Below are 14,520 nucleotides of genomic sequence, written 5' to 3'. Positions count from 1 at the left end.
TTATTTTGTGAGCGGTTTGTTTGGCTGTAAACATCTTAACTGTGCAGCTGAAAGAAATATGCTCAAGCTAAAGATTCAGGCACATAATTATCTTGACTTTGCTAAACTACCGATTTAATTATGGACTCAACTCCAAATTGTATGCTCTCGTTCCCTGGGTCAAACTGCCAGTCTCCCACCTTTTTCGTTGAGTGTGTCTAACCTAGTCAGCCAGTTAGCTTCTGTGTGCAGAGTGAGCTCTGTGCTGGAGCCACAAACTCCCTACTGTCTGGATGCTCATTAAACTTGTATGAATGCTCAGCTTGGCAACCCCCTGCCTGCCTGCCTGCCTGCCTGCCTGCCTGCCTGCCTGCCTGCCTGCCTGCCTGCCTGCCTGCCTGCCTGCCTGCCTGCCTGCCTGCCTGCCTGCCTGCCTGCCTGCCTGCCTGCCTGCCTGCCTGCCTGCCTGCCTGCCTGCCTGCCTGCCTGCCTGCCTGCCTGCCTGCCTGCCTGCCTGCCTGCCTGCCTGCCTGCCTGCCTGCCTGCCTGCCTGCCTGCCTGCCTGCCTGCCTGCCTGCCTGCCTGCCTGCCTGCCTGCCTGCCTGCCTGCCTGCCTGCCTGCCTGCCTGCCTGCCTGCCTGCCTGCCTGCCTGCCTGCCTGCCTGCCTGCCTGCCTGCCTGCCTGCCTGCCTGCCTGCCTGCCTGCCTGCCTGCCTGCCTGCCTGCCTGCCTGCCTGCCTGCCTGCCTGCCTGCCTGCCTGCCTGCCTGCCTGCCTGCCTGCCTGCCTGCCTGCCTGCCTGCCTGCCTGCCTGCCTGCCTGCCTGCCTGCCTGCCTGCCTGCCTGCCTGCCTGCCTGCCTGCCTGCCTGCCTGCCTGCCTGCCTGCCTGCCTGCCTGCCTGCCTGCCTGCCTGCCTGCCTGCCTGCCTGCCTGCCTGCCTGCCTGCCTGCCTGCCTGCCTGCCTGCCTGCCTGCCTGCCTGCCTGCCTGCCTGCCTGCCTGCCTGCCTGCCTGCCTGCCTGCCTGCCTGCCTGCCTGCCTGCCTGCCTGCCTGCCTGCCTGCCTGCCTGCCTGCCTGCCTGCCTGCCTGCCTGCCTGCCTGCCTGCCTGCCTGCCTGCCTGCCTGCCTGCCTGCCTGCCTGCCTGCCTGCCTGCCTGCCTGCCTGCCTGCCTGCCTGCCTGCCTGCCTGCCTGCCTGCCTGCCTGCCTGCCTGCCTGCCTGCCTGCCTGCCTGCCTGCCTGCCTGCCTGCCTGCCTGCCTGCCTGCCTGCCTGCCTGCCTGCCTGCCTGCCTGCCTGCCTGCCTGCCTGCCTGCCTGCCTGCCTGCCTGCCTGCCTGCCTGCCTGCCTGCCTGCCTGCCTGCCTGCCTGCCTGCCTGCCTGCCTGCCTGCCTGCCTGCCTGCCTGCCTGCCTGCCTGCCTGCCTGCCTGCCTGCCTGCCTGCCTGCCTGCCTGCCTGCCTGCCTGCCTGCCTGCCTGCCTGCCTGCCTGCCTGCCTGCCTGCCTGCCTGCCTGCCTGCCTGCCTGCCTGCCTGCCTGCCTGCCTGCCTGCCTGCCTGCCTGCCTGCCTGCCTGCCTGCCTGCCTGCCTGCCTGCCTGCCTGCCTGCCTGCCTGCCTGCCTGCCTGCCTGCCTGCCTGCCTGCCTGCCTGCCTGCCTGCCTGCCTGCCTGCCTGCCTGCCTGCCTGCCTGCCTGCCTGCCTGCCTGCCTGCCTGCCTGCCTGCCTGCCTGCCTGCCTGCCTGCCTGCCTGCCTGCCTGCCTGCCTGCCTGCCTGCCTGCCTGCCTGCCTGCCTGCCTGCCTGCCTGCCTGCCTGCCTGCCTGCCTGCCTGCCTGCCTGCCTGCCTGCCTGCCTGCCTGCCTGCCTGCCTGCCTGCCTGCCTGCCTGCCTGCCTGCCTGCCTGCCTGCCTGCCTGCCTGCCTGCCTGCCTGCCTGCCTGCCTGCCTGCCTGCCTGCCTGCCTGCCTGCCTGCCTGCCTGCCTGCCTGCCTGCCTGCCTGCCTGCCTGCCTGCCTGCCTGCCTGCCTGCCTGCCTGCCTGCCTGCCTGCCTGCCTGCCTGCCTGCCTGCCTGCCTGCCTGCCTGCCTGCCTGCCTGCCTGCCTGCCTGCCTGCCTGCCTGCCTGCCTGCCTGCCTGCCTGCCTGCCTGCCTGCCTGCCTGCCTGCCTGCCTGCCTGCCTGCCTGCCTGCCTGCCTGCCTGCCTGCCTGCCTGCCTGCCTGCCTGCCTGCCTGCCTGCCTGCCTGCCTGCCTGCCTGCCTGCCTGCCTGCCTGCCTGCCTGCCTGCCTGCCTGCCTGCCTGCCTGCCTGCCTGCCTGCCTGCCTGCCTGCCTGCCTGCCTGCCTGCCTGCCTGCCTGCCTGCCTGCCTGCCTGCCTGCCTGCCTGCCTGCCTGCCTGCCTGCCTGCCTGCCTGCCTGCCTGCCTGCCTGCCTGCCTGCCTGCCTGCCTGCCTGCCTGCCTGCCTGCCTGCCTGCCTGCCTGCCTGCCTGCCTGCCTGCCTGCCTGCCTGCCTGCCTGCCTGCCTGCCTGCCTGCCTGCCTGCCTGCCTGCCTGCCTGCCTGCCTGCCTGCCTGCCTGCCTGCCTGCCTGCCTGCCTGCCTGCCTGCCTGCCTGCCTGCCTGCCTGCCTGCCTGCCTGCCTGCCTGCCTGCCTGCCTGCCTGCCTGCCTGCCTGCCTGCCTGCCTGCCTGCCTGCCTGCCTGCCTGCCTGCCTGCCTGCCTGCCTGCCTGCCTGCCTGCCTGCCTGCCTGCCTGCCTGCCTGCCTGCCTGCCTGCCTGCCTGCCTGCCTGCCTGCCTGCCTGCCTGCCTGCCTGCCTGCCTGCCTGCCTGCCTGCCTGCCTGCCTGCCTGCCTGCCTGCCTGCCTGCCTGCCTGCCTGCCTGCCTGCCTGCCTGCCTGCCTGCCTGCCTGCCTGCCTGCCTGCCTGCCTGCCTGCCTGCCTGCCTGCCTGCCTGCCTGCCTGCCTGCCTGCCTGCCTGCCTGCCTGCCTGCCTGCCTGCCTGCCTGCCTGCCTGCCTGCCTGCCTGCCTGCCTGCCTGCCTGCCTGCCTGCCTGCCTGCCTGCCTGCCTGCCTGCCTGCCTGCCTGCCTGCCTGCCTGCCTGCCTGCCTGCCTGCCTGCCTGCCTGCCTGCCTGCCTGCCTGCCTGCCTGCCTGCCTGCCTGCCTGCCTGCCTGCCTGCCTGCCTGCCTGCCTGCCTGCCTGCCTGCCTGCCTGCCTGCCTGCCTGCCTGCCTGCCTGCCTGCCTGCCTGCCTGCCTGCCTGCCTGCCTGCCTGCCTGCCTGCCTGCCTGCCTGCCTGCCTGCCTGCCTGCCTGCCTGCCTGCCTGCCTGCCTGCCTGCCTGCCTGCCTGCCTGCCTGCCTGCCTGCCTGCCTGCCTGCCTGCCTGCCTGCCTGCCTGCCTGCCTGCCTGCCTGCCTGCCTGCCTGTCTGTCTGTAGTTGCCTGTTGTCTCGCTGTCTGTCTGACTGGCGCATTATATTAGTGGGGCTATCTTTTTGAAGGAGTTACCTTCAATGCTGCCAGGCAGCAAATACATTTATCAGGCCTGGCAGTAATCAGTTTAGGCTACACACTGTTATACATCCTGGAGAGAACGCAGGGGAAATCAATACAAATCTTCTGTACCACTGAGTTTCTCTAATGTATGAAGACAGACAGATGATCTAACGCAGCAGAAATATAGTGGTGCTATAGGAGGGATATCTATCCAAACAACAGTGAGGAGAGAATGACAGTGAACAGATGAGTCACAGCAGCACACTAGACTCAGCTCCTATTTCTGTGTATCATTAATGCAATCTCAAAGTGTAGTAAGGGGGAAGCTCAGACTGTGCTCTCAAACTGGAATTTTGGAAACTCAGCGAGGCCTCCTGTTAAAAAAATATCTATTTGAGCCAAATTATCCCCATGGCCACTTGTCAATACATACAGTGTGTCCCTTGCCAAACTTGATTGATGTTTATAATGATGTAATTGTTAGGAGACAACTTTTCTTAGGGATCACCATGGTAACTGCAGTACCTGTGGCTCAGAGGTTAGGGTTAGGTTGCGGATCTATTTTCAGTGAGACATTATTAAGGAAAGGCTTGGGAGAAATGTAAGGCAACAGGTGCACACTGTTGATATGATATATAGTAAATATAAATTATACAATGCAGCCAGACTGATCAGGTGCACTTGGGTGTCTGTCAAGGCCATGGACTGTCTGGAATGGGGAAACAAGTGTGTCTTGTGCCTCTGCTCTCTCCTGGACAGCCTGAGCGAAGATCCAGCTGAACAACTGGCAGATTCTGGTGGGGTTCATTCTTGTTGCTGAAGAAAAGAAGAAAGGCTGGAGAAATGACTGTAGAGATACAGCCAACCGAGTGCCAGAGTTGTCATGCATGCAGTCATCACAAACACAAAAGGCGTATGAATGGTAACCTCTGCTGCTCCCGCACTTGAAGCCATGCATGAAGTACTAACCACTTACAGTACAGCTCTAAAATAACAAGCACAACAGCACCAAAGAGCAGCATGGAAACCAGAAGCTGCACAAACACTGACTGGAACACTGTCACGACTTTGCTGCTGCATTAACTAAAACTTTGAAGCTCCAACAGAAATTTATATCACAAGTAACAAAAACGTACTGGGGCACACGGGGAGCGCATGCACTGCTTTGTTGGCACTGCTGTATGGGGTGTGTTTTGAGTGCTTTTCCCTCCTGACTGCTGGTTCCACAAGTCAGCCACTGCAGTGAGGAGGACAATGTGTGTGTCTCAATTGTGTAGGTGACGAGCAGCACCACCACCATTAATATAATGTGTCCCAGCAGGGGTGGAAGAGGCAGAATTTCGGACCGTCGCAGAATTAATTTAAATCTCATCATGCGGCTCCTCTAGAGCAAAGCATTGCTGCACTGTGTTTGAGTGCTTGGTATGTTCTGCCTAGCAACAGAGCAATGTTAATTTTGCTGGGCTGGGATAAAGTCTTAATGTGGACAAGCGATAAAAACTGTTGTGTCACTAGAACCCAACCTTTACTAGATTTTTGAGGCAGATGTGGGTATTGATATTGAGTGGTTAAAAAAAACAAAAACCTAAAGACTAGCTCCAGCTTCATATTTAATGGGCAGATAATAGAGTGGTATCACTCTGCTAACTCATGAAAGTGAATTAGTGCATTTTCCAAAAATGTAAAACTACTCCTTTAAACTTGGGTTATTAAAGAATTGTGACAGAGTTATGGGACTTTTCAACAGCAGAGACGTCTTTGAAATTTCCGCACATCGACAGAAATCAATGTTTCCCATTGGCTGGAATACATGCTGACACAGATATATGCATAAGAGTGACAAAGCACATTTTACTACCACATTCAGTCTACTGAAGTTGCAGAGACTGCTTTTGCAACATCCCACACCCATCGGTTTTTGTGACAAGTTGCAAAACTTTCACATGAAGCTACAGAGAGCTGGACTGGTCATCGCCGCTGTGACCTTATTCAGTCTACAAACATTGTAAGAGACACAGTGACCTATATACACTATGATGGAAACACTCTATTAAGAAGGGTCTTCTGTTTATTCTGGTTCTTGTAATATTGAACACAGACACCAGACTCACATTGCCAGCCCTGTCTCCTGACTGAACACACACACACACACACACACACACACACACACACACACACACACACACACACAAAAAGGGCAAGCTACAAAAATATCCAAGTGTCACCCACTCTGCGGCTGATGGTTGTGTTACTATGGTAACACTGTAACCAACAGAAAGCGTGTGCAAGTGTGTGCTTGCATCCAGGAGAGAAACCCAGAAGAGGTCAATCAGTCACGACAACCGCGATGCTTCAAGTCCAGCCCAACTTCACTTTTTCTGCATGACGGTACAGTTTACACCACACACTGTGACACATCTTTGAAATTATTAGTGTGTCAGAATATTCAGAGGTAAGAACGCTTGTGTCTGACCTTGTGAGTCAGTGTAAATGTAAAACATTGGGGACTGCATCATCATCTGAATGCATTTCCACATCTAACAGCCACAGCTATAGTCTACCAATAGACTCCAAATAAGCTGTTTTCACAGTTTGCAGCAAAGACAGTCAAACTGTAGAGGGCTCAGATTTTGCCTTGCCTGCCGAACATCAGACTGACAGGAAACATCTTAAGCTGTCTTAATTCAGTTTGTTGCTCCAACCCCATATAAACTCATGCAAAGTGACCCCAATGATGAAGTCCGACATGATCACTTGATCAAAGGGCCTGCGAGTGGAATGAAAAGCAGATGGGGTTCAGGGCAGAGTTTCATAACAGTGCACAGAGTAAATACAGGGGTAAACTATCCCTCTTGAACATTTTTATGCAGCTTCCATGATAATGGCCCCCCCTTGACTTGAATTTGCTGTCCTATTTGCACTCCCTCTGTCCAGCTCTATGCTCCTCTCTTTCACTCTCCCTAATGGCCTGGAGCACACCACACTGATAACGGTGCATTACTCTCCCGCGGAAACACTGTACAACACAATGTCAACTTTTAAGAGCTTAAACAACTGTTAAAATTCTAGCTTTTTTTATTATTTGGGCAGGGTAAAATGTGAGTTCTTAGTTACAGTAATTGCACTGTGGAGTAGGGCAAGGGTCACCTTTCACCCAGCCAGCAGCCCTCAAATTAGGTCAACAATGACAAGGGACATGGGAGGGGTTCTGCAAAGCTGCAGTCCAATGGTTACCACATTGTAATCACTGCAAATCATATCACGTCATCATGCAATGTGATGTAATGTTTAGGGAAATTTTTCTATTACTGCATTTAATGTGTCCAATGTGTGTGTGTGTGTGTGTGTGTGTGTGCATATATGAGAAAGAGACAAGAATGTGTCCAAGCGAGAAAGCCTGGAGACTTTGGCGCTCTTTATTTTGTGTTTGCTAGAGTCTCAGAGAGCATTTAGTGCTCCTGTGCGGCCAGATTTCCAACCTGTCAATCTCTGCCTTCCCTGCAGTGGGTGGGGCTTGTGAATTGTCTCCAGCCTCTCCTCATTGGTCTCACGCTGGCAGGAGGGGTGTGTCTGTGCTCTGCCAGCGGCTGACGTGGTGCAGTGCAGAAGGCCCTTTAGTAAGCCGTCTGTCTCCTTCCCCCCTTTTTCTCCTTTTACCCCCCAAACTTGAAATTGAGGACAGGGTAGGTTTATTGGCACATACAGGCATGAATGACCTACATGACAGAGACGCTGACTGTGTGCAAGGAAGTGTGAAACTAACTTTTGACAATTGCATGTAGTGGCTGTTATGTTCACAATTTCACCAGAAGACTTGATTTGGCAACCGCAGAAGTACTCTCAAGTTCTAAAAGACTGCAGTGGCAGAGAGAAATGAGCCCTCTGACTGCTGGATGATCCACACTGGGTAGTTTAATACATGCTTACACCTGCAGAAGCACAGTGCTGTACAAACTGCAATGCAACCATAGACTTAAATAATAATCAATGCAGCAGTGAAGTCTTAATAAAATACACAGCTTATGAAATGAGTGCAGGTACTAATGGTGGGGTCTCTCCCACACATACTCTTATCTCACAGTCTCTCACTCCAAGGCTGTCTCCTGTTTCTCATTCACACCACTTAGACATTCTGTCTCTCATGTCTTCCTTCCCTTATTCAGTCCGATTTTCTGACATGTAGAGTACGACAGTAGTACTTTGAATTCCTTACACTCTACTGCAATTTTCTGTTAAGATTTTCAAAGTCACGAACTGGCGACACCATCTCTAGTAGAGCATCAGAGAGGTGGATTGCTTTTGAGGGCACATAAATATGTAAGAGCGTCGTGACCTTTTGTGAGTTTTACCTGAAAATTTTGCCGTTATGGTGTCCGCTAAGGTTATGGTGGAAGACTTCAAAGTCCTGACTGACCTAGCAAATCGCAGCCTTTGAAACCAAAAACTGATATGACGCCGACACGGCAAACTGCTTTAAGAGGTTAAAGTGCATGTGGGGCTTTAGCATCACCTTATAACTTCTCTCCTCCTCTGTCGTCACTCTCATGCTTGATCATGTGGGGATTCTTGAATCTTTAATTTTGAAATCTTGAATCGTTGGGTCTCTCTTAATAAAGAGTTTGGTCTAGACCTGCTCTTTATGGAAAACGCCTTGAGATAGCACTGTTATGAATTGGCACTATATAAATAAACACTGATTGATTGATGCAGTGTCACTTAATTGTCTCTTTCTGTCTCTAACTCTCAGACATCACACTTACTCTCTCATCATACAGTGTTGATTTCATGCTCCCCCTCCCTCTGTTCCTATGTAACTCTTCAGCTCTGCCTCTCTAACAGTCTCCTTCCCTTCATCACGCTCTCCCTCTCAGCCCCACCTACAGGTGATGAGCTCATCTCTGTGGTTGCCTTAGTCACCTAACAACACGCCTGAGAAGCCAGGGAGGCAAAGCACAGAGAGAGAGAGGACCTGAACCGAAAACACTGAAACAAAGCACGGCGTAGACGTTGGTGATGTCATCACGGGGCCAAGTTGAGCACAACGGGCCGTGATGACAACAGCCTCCGTCCTCCAACCCGCCATGACTCATCCCAGTGTTTCACCAGGAGAATGGACAGTTACTATGTAGCTTGGGATTGGATGTGGAAGTGTGATGTGCTACCAGGGAATGCTGGACCTTCCTGACGAATGTAAAAAACAGAAAATTGTTGAAACCCACAACCAGTCACTCTAAAGACCATCCCGTATCCCCATATCATGGAAAGGAGAAACATATATCATGGCCATTGATCATTAACCATCTATCTAGTGTTCACATCATTTTCTAGCTGTTGGTCAGCTAACGCTAGCAGACAGACAACAATAATTCTTCAGCTGTACATCACATTAACATTGCAACGCTGGCTCCTCTCAGGGTTACCTGTAAACAAGACTGTCTGAATTAAAGCTACTTTTGTTCTGTGGATAAAGCAGAAGCAGAGGGGCTGCTTCTTCTGTGTAACTTGGTCCACTTTAATGTCGGCTTCAACAGGAGGACAACTGAACACCTACCACTTTACTATATCATATTACTATCTTAACCAATACCATCATTACAGGTAAAGTACGCCACATCATGTAGTTCCCCATCTAGATTAAAGAAGGGAATACATTTATATGTAGCTAACATTAATCAAATTATGCAAATTCTCTTACAATATCTTTATCACTATAATCAGGACGTTCAGATCTGAGCAGCAGCTCGTCCTGTCCGTCTGCTAAACTCTAACATTAGCTAACGTAACGTTAGCTCAGCCGCTGAGCTAAAGGGGAGACTGAGCTGTCACCAGGATCAATCTAGATGACATCTGTGATCTTCAGCTTTAATTGTCAGTCGTGACTTTCCAGCTGTTCACACTAAGTGGAAAACCACACAGCAGCCATCACTTCATATCATGACACTTAAGGATGTAATGATTAGAATAATGAAAATGTAATTTCATCGCTAAATGTGAACTGCAGCATATTGGTCCGGTTTTCTAGAGGCAGATGAACTTTGAAGGGGACTGCAAGTAAAACATTGATAAAAATATTTGTCAGTAGCACAGGTCAGCCCAGATGAGAGAGGATAATCAAGAACAGAATCAGCTATGTATAAGAGTACAATAATATGTGTCTATTATTATTTATTTTGTGGCACCCACAACAAAAAAGTCCCATCTGCCCATTGGACCCCCTCTCAAACACTGGAAGGCTCATATACTCACTCCCACAGCATTAAAACAGGACTACCCGCCTCCATAATAATTCATCCAACATAATTTCTCAGTGTTTTACTGTCAATCAAAAGCTCTTGATAGCATGACTGACACATGCAACATCTGGCGGCATGACTGTCAACAATTAGATCTCATATGTCATTTATACAAATGATATTTGACTATGCTGCACTTTCTTTGCTATCAAACCATACCAATAGTTTCCATTTAAATGAATTTGACAGACTGAGTCTTGTTCGTTTTCCACCATCTGACTACAGTAAACGAATAAAGCGAATCCCCTCACAGCTGGATGTTTTGGATGTGACATTCTCAGAGGTCGCAGTGCATCGAGAAACACCGCGTGGTTGGGCGAGACAGGAGAAACGGGCGATTCAATGAGGGTAGATTTATTTTTTCTGCCCCTTTTTCAAAAAATAATAGCTGCTAAACTCCTTACAGTAAATAACCCAAATGATTTTAGGCTGCACATAAAATCTCTCTTTACTAAAACGCTCCCTCTCTCCCTGCTGTCGTCACAGTGTAGGGATGATGGGACAATCACTGATGTTATGGACAGCGAGGTAGGGGGGTGACATCTGTGCATTTCTCTAATCCCTTGAGCAACACTGAGAATAACGATTTCCCCAAAAAATATTTTAACGCAGACTTAATCTTGCATCTGTCAAACTGTAGAAACGATTCATTAGTGTCCTCCCATATACCTAACATTGGACAAGAAAAGGGATTTTAACTTGTAATCCTTTAAATTCTTTTCTCCTTTCTCTAACAACTGATTTGTGGGCAAACCAAAATGATAATTTTTAAAAGAAGTTTCATTTTAGTGGGTTAATTGCATACATTAATACCACTTACTTTTGTCTCTATTTCCCACGTTGCGCTGCAAAAAAAAGCGTTGCAACACAATCCACTAAGCAAGCGTCTGTGTGTGATTTAAAACATGACCGTTTGCTTTTATCAGCAGAAACCCTTTGATTGTTCAGCCCCCAATAAAAACTGAGCCGGCTGTCATTCCAAATTATATAACATTATCTGTGATTTGGCAGATCACAAGTGGAACCCATGAGAAGAACAAACATGAGCCACATTTTTTATTCACATGGAAAGAGCAAGAGTGCGTGGCTTAGTGAGCGAAGCCAAGTTTATACCCAGAGGAATCGCTGGTAACTGGTATGACAGGGAGGTTAACTGCACTGTGATCAAACTCACTTACATCTTGTACGACTGGGCCCCACTGCTGATCAAAGAATGTTTAGAAATACAACATAACAGGTCACGCCAGTATGAAGGGGATGGCGTCTAATGAACAAGATATTTCATCAGACGCACGGTGAGAATGTGAGCACGGGCTGCGATTGGGTGACAGCTTTACTTACAAAAGCAGTATACATAACAGACGCCAAGTGCTTTTCAATTAATTGGCCCACCTGGAGGGAGTGAGTGTGCAGACCTGTCAGAGGTCTAAGGCTGCACACTGATGAACAGGTGCACAGACTTACAGCATAGCAAGTCTGTGTCAGGGACCGTTTACCATAACCAGCAAGAACACGAGTGTCTCTGTTGTTGGAAACGTCATAATCAGGTGTGGATTTTCCTCCATTTTCTTTATTAATATCATCATACATGGTGGTGAATGTCATTTAAAAAGAGACTCAGATCTCACCATTATTATGTCCACGTAAGATATATAATAAAATGTTATTACAGGCCTATACATGCCAAATTTTTAAGATTTTGTTGGGATGCACTGATCCAACTCCTCTTCCAACACCTCAACTCAGGGTGTGTACAAAGTATTATCTGACACTGGTGCCCTCTTCCAAAATGTTTCACTTCTATACTTCACTGGATGGACCTCATTTCAATAATTTTCATACGAGCCAACATGGGCCGTGGGATTGCTGTGACACTAAAAACTGAGCTGGCAGCCAGCCCTCTGTGACTAAACAAAAGTAATGAATGAACTAAAACTTTGAATATCATAATAAAATTGACAAATAATTTCTATTTATGTGAATCGGTTATGTCAAGGAGAGACCGACGATGCTTCATAAAGGTGAGTATCAGCACCAATTTGTGGTCAATTGTCTCTTGGTGGCGTTTAGTACTGCCGTATGTGTGTACGCTGCCCGAATTAATGTCAAAGCTCCAAAAAGCAATAAAACTAATTATGTACGGCAGGAGAAGGTTGCACCTAGGTCTTATGGAGACGTGATTCCCAACTGGAAAGTTTACAGTGACTTTGAGGAAATTTTATGGCAGATGCTGCCATTAATAAACCTCTATGACACTGAACTGTATGAGATTTAGTTTTATGGGACAAGATGGTGCAAGAAAGTAGAAAACCAGGAAGGAGGTGATGCAGAATGGCCTACATTTTAAGACCAAGCAGAGTTTCCCCTGTTTGAACTATGAGTCTAGGATTATTTGACTGTTTATAATTATGACATGTGCTCATGCTGCGTCTGTGCATGTTCACACCTCTTCACCAGTGCTACCTTGTGCAGTGCAGGAAGACAGGAAGGATGCAACACAACGAGATCAATCAAAGCAATAACCAGTGTCCCTCCAACAAAAAAAAAAAAAAAGGCTGTACTGGGTGGACTGGTTTTTAAGCAAAGCAGTGCGGCACACAGTCCGAGGCACTGGGTTCATAACACAGGCTGATTTTCTGAATAAAAAAACAACCACGCCTGACTTTTTTACACCAATTGCAGGCCCTCAGCAAAGACAGGATATAAGTCAGCTCCTATGCTACAGCAAAGTGTGTGTGTGTGTGTGTGTGTGTGTGTGTGTGAGAGACTGCATGCAGTAAGAGCCGTGGTCTCGGAGGGGAGGAGGCATCACCAGGGGTAACGTTACGCCTACATCACAGAGTCGCACAAATCAAAGTCTATAAACAACGCCGGACTCCCAAAGTTGCGCTGAAACCTCCACACCGCTGAAAGCGAGCGGCTGCAGCATCGGCGGTGCGGAGTTTAGCGGCAGTCTCCACCGGCCAACCCGAGATGTGACAGAGGGGCGCAGAAAAACACTCTCCCCAAATGTTCCCCCTCTCGCCATCGACGTAACAACATGTCGGCAAAGGACGGCCATGTTTTGCTGGTTATGTCGACACGGGGAGGAGGAAAAGTAGACACGGCGTTTCTCCCCTCTGCCGTCTGCCACCGCGGCCACAATGTATCAAAGTGAAACTTAAAACACGGGGAGGAAACGTCCAATTAACAACTTGGCGGACACATTGTTTGAGCACGCAGGTGTAAACGGCAGGAGCAGGCAAAGTTCATGCGGCTAGACAAGTTAAAATATTTATACAGAGGCGTGTGGCTGTTTGGGAGCCACGCAACGGCTGAGCAAGCCAAGAGAGAGGTGCAAAAAAACAACTACATGCAGTTTTAACTTTGAGAAGGGGAGGGCGAGGAGGAGGAGGAGGAGGAGGTGGTGGTGGTGGTGGAGGTGGAGGGGGGGCGTTTAGAAAAACAGAGGAAGAGTTGATCCGTTTCTTACCTGCCCACCGTTTTGGCGCGATGCTCAGGTGCTGTGGTACAATCCCAAAGCGACTGCTAAACCGAGAGACGAGCCAAATCTGTCTTAAACACTCTCACGGCGGTCCGGCAGCCGAGCAGACAACAGGCGACAGGAAAGAAAAAATTGGCGATCACAAGGAGGATCTACGCCAAAAGCCACATGATCGCCGACGTCAGAGTACGTATTTGCATGCCGTACCGGAGCGCCGGTGTCCGTCCATGGCGGGTCCATGGTGTTACGGCCGTGAAAAGTTCAGAAACGGGCCGAGGAAAGTGAAGCAACTCTCCGTCCAGGCGGCAGGAGGAGTGCTGGTGGCTCCATGAAGCATGCCTGCTGCTGTAAATATGAATGGACTGCGTGTTGTTGCCGTCAAGTTGTCCCTGCGCTGATGTCTGCCTGCCTCTCTGCTTGGATCTAATTAAATATTTAAGTAGCAGAGGGGGCGTTTGTTGCACAATAACTCCACCCTCCTTCTTTTACCCCGCCCACCCACCTCTCTCTCTCTCTCTCTCTCTCTCTCTCTCTCTGTCTGTCTCTCTGTGCATGGTGGTGAGTTGAGGTGTGGAGCTGCTGCAGTGCTTTTCTACAGTGGAAGCTGTTCTGCAGAGGGGAAACTGCACACGTCCCCGGCTGTCATCATCATCATCATCATCACACACAAAACGCGCTCACATCTGGATCCACAGAGGTTAGTCTGAGGTCAGATGCTCACAGTTTATATTGCTGAGAGAGAGAGTGCCCTGAAGTGACACAGACGGCCCAGAGAGCTCAGACACAACAGTGACCTCCACTGGAGCCACTTCAGAACTGATTCTGACCTTGGCCCATGCATGCATCACATCCCTCATGTGGCCATGGTGGAGACATGTGCCTAAATTTGTACTGCAGTGATGCCTCCGGCAGTCAGAAAACTCATGTGTCATTCATTAAAAGACAATATTACTCAGATGCCACAGAGAAAAGTGGTATTTTATCAGTGCGGGAAGTGTGTGTCTACCTGCCTTTCTGCACAGAGAGATCAGAGAGCAGGTTAAACTACAGTGTGCTGATTTTGGACTTGGACTTTGGCTCCAGCCTTTGATTGACACAGTCTTTCTTCAGCCCTCAGAGATCAAGCAAATGCACCAATAATGCTTTGCAAATTAAGGCATATCAGTTAAAACCAAACAAATCAACTGATTTCACTGATTTCTTTCCTGGAGATTAAACGGTTGATTAAACTGTTTAATCTTGAAGAGGTTCCTCAGTAATTAAGTGTTGTACTT

At 50.7% G+C, this 14,520-nt stretch overlaps 1 protein-coding gene across 3 annotated transcripts in view; it reads right to left on the bottom strand.

Annotated features, from left to right (window-relative positions):
• The window catches only part of LOC139204656 (zinc fingers and homeoboxes protein 2-like), a 28,430-nt gene extending 14,796 nt beyond the window's left edge, over nucleotides 1–13,634 (bottom strand). For all 3 annotated transcript variants that reach the window (XM_070834604.1, XM_070834605.1, XM_070834607.1), the window contains exon 1: nucleotides 13,235–13,634. The gene's annotated coding sequence lies outside the window, so the exon portion shown is untranslated. The remainder of the gene's footprint in view (nucleotides 1–13,234) is intronic.
• Nucleotides 13,635–14,520: the final 886 nt, after the last annotated feature.

This window comes from Pempheris klunzingeri, chromosome 8 (genome assembly GCF_042242105.1).
Source record: "Pempheris klunzingeri isolate RE-2024b chromosome 8, fPemKlu1.hap1, whole genome shotgun sequence".
Taxonomy (NCBI): Eukaryota; Metazoa; Chordata; class Actinopteri; order Acropomatiformes; family Pempheridae; genus Pempheris; species Pempheris klunzingeri.
Note: the sequence above shows the minus strand (reverse complement) of the source record. Positions and strands in the feature narration are given on the sequence as shown.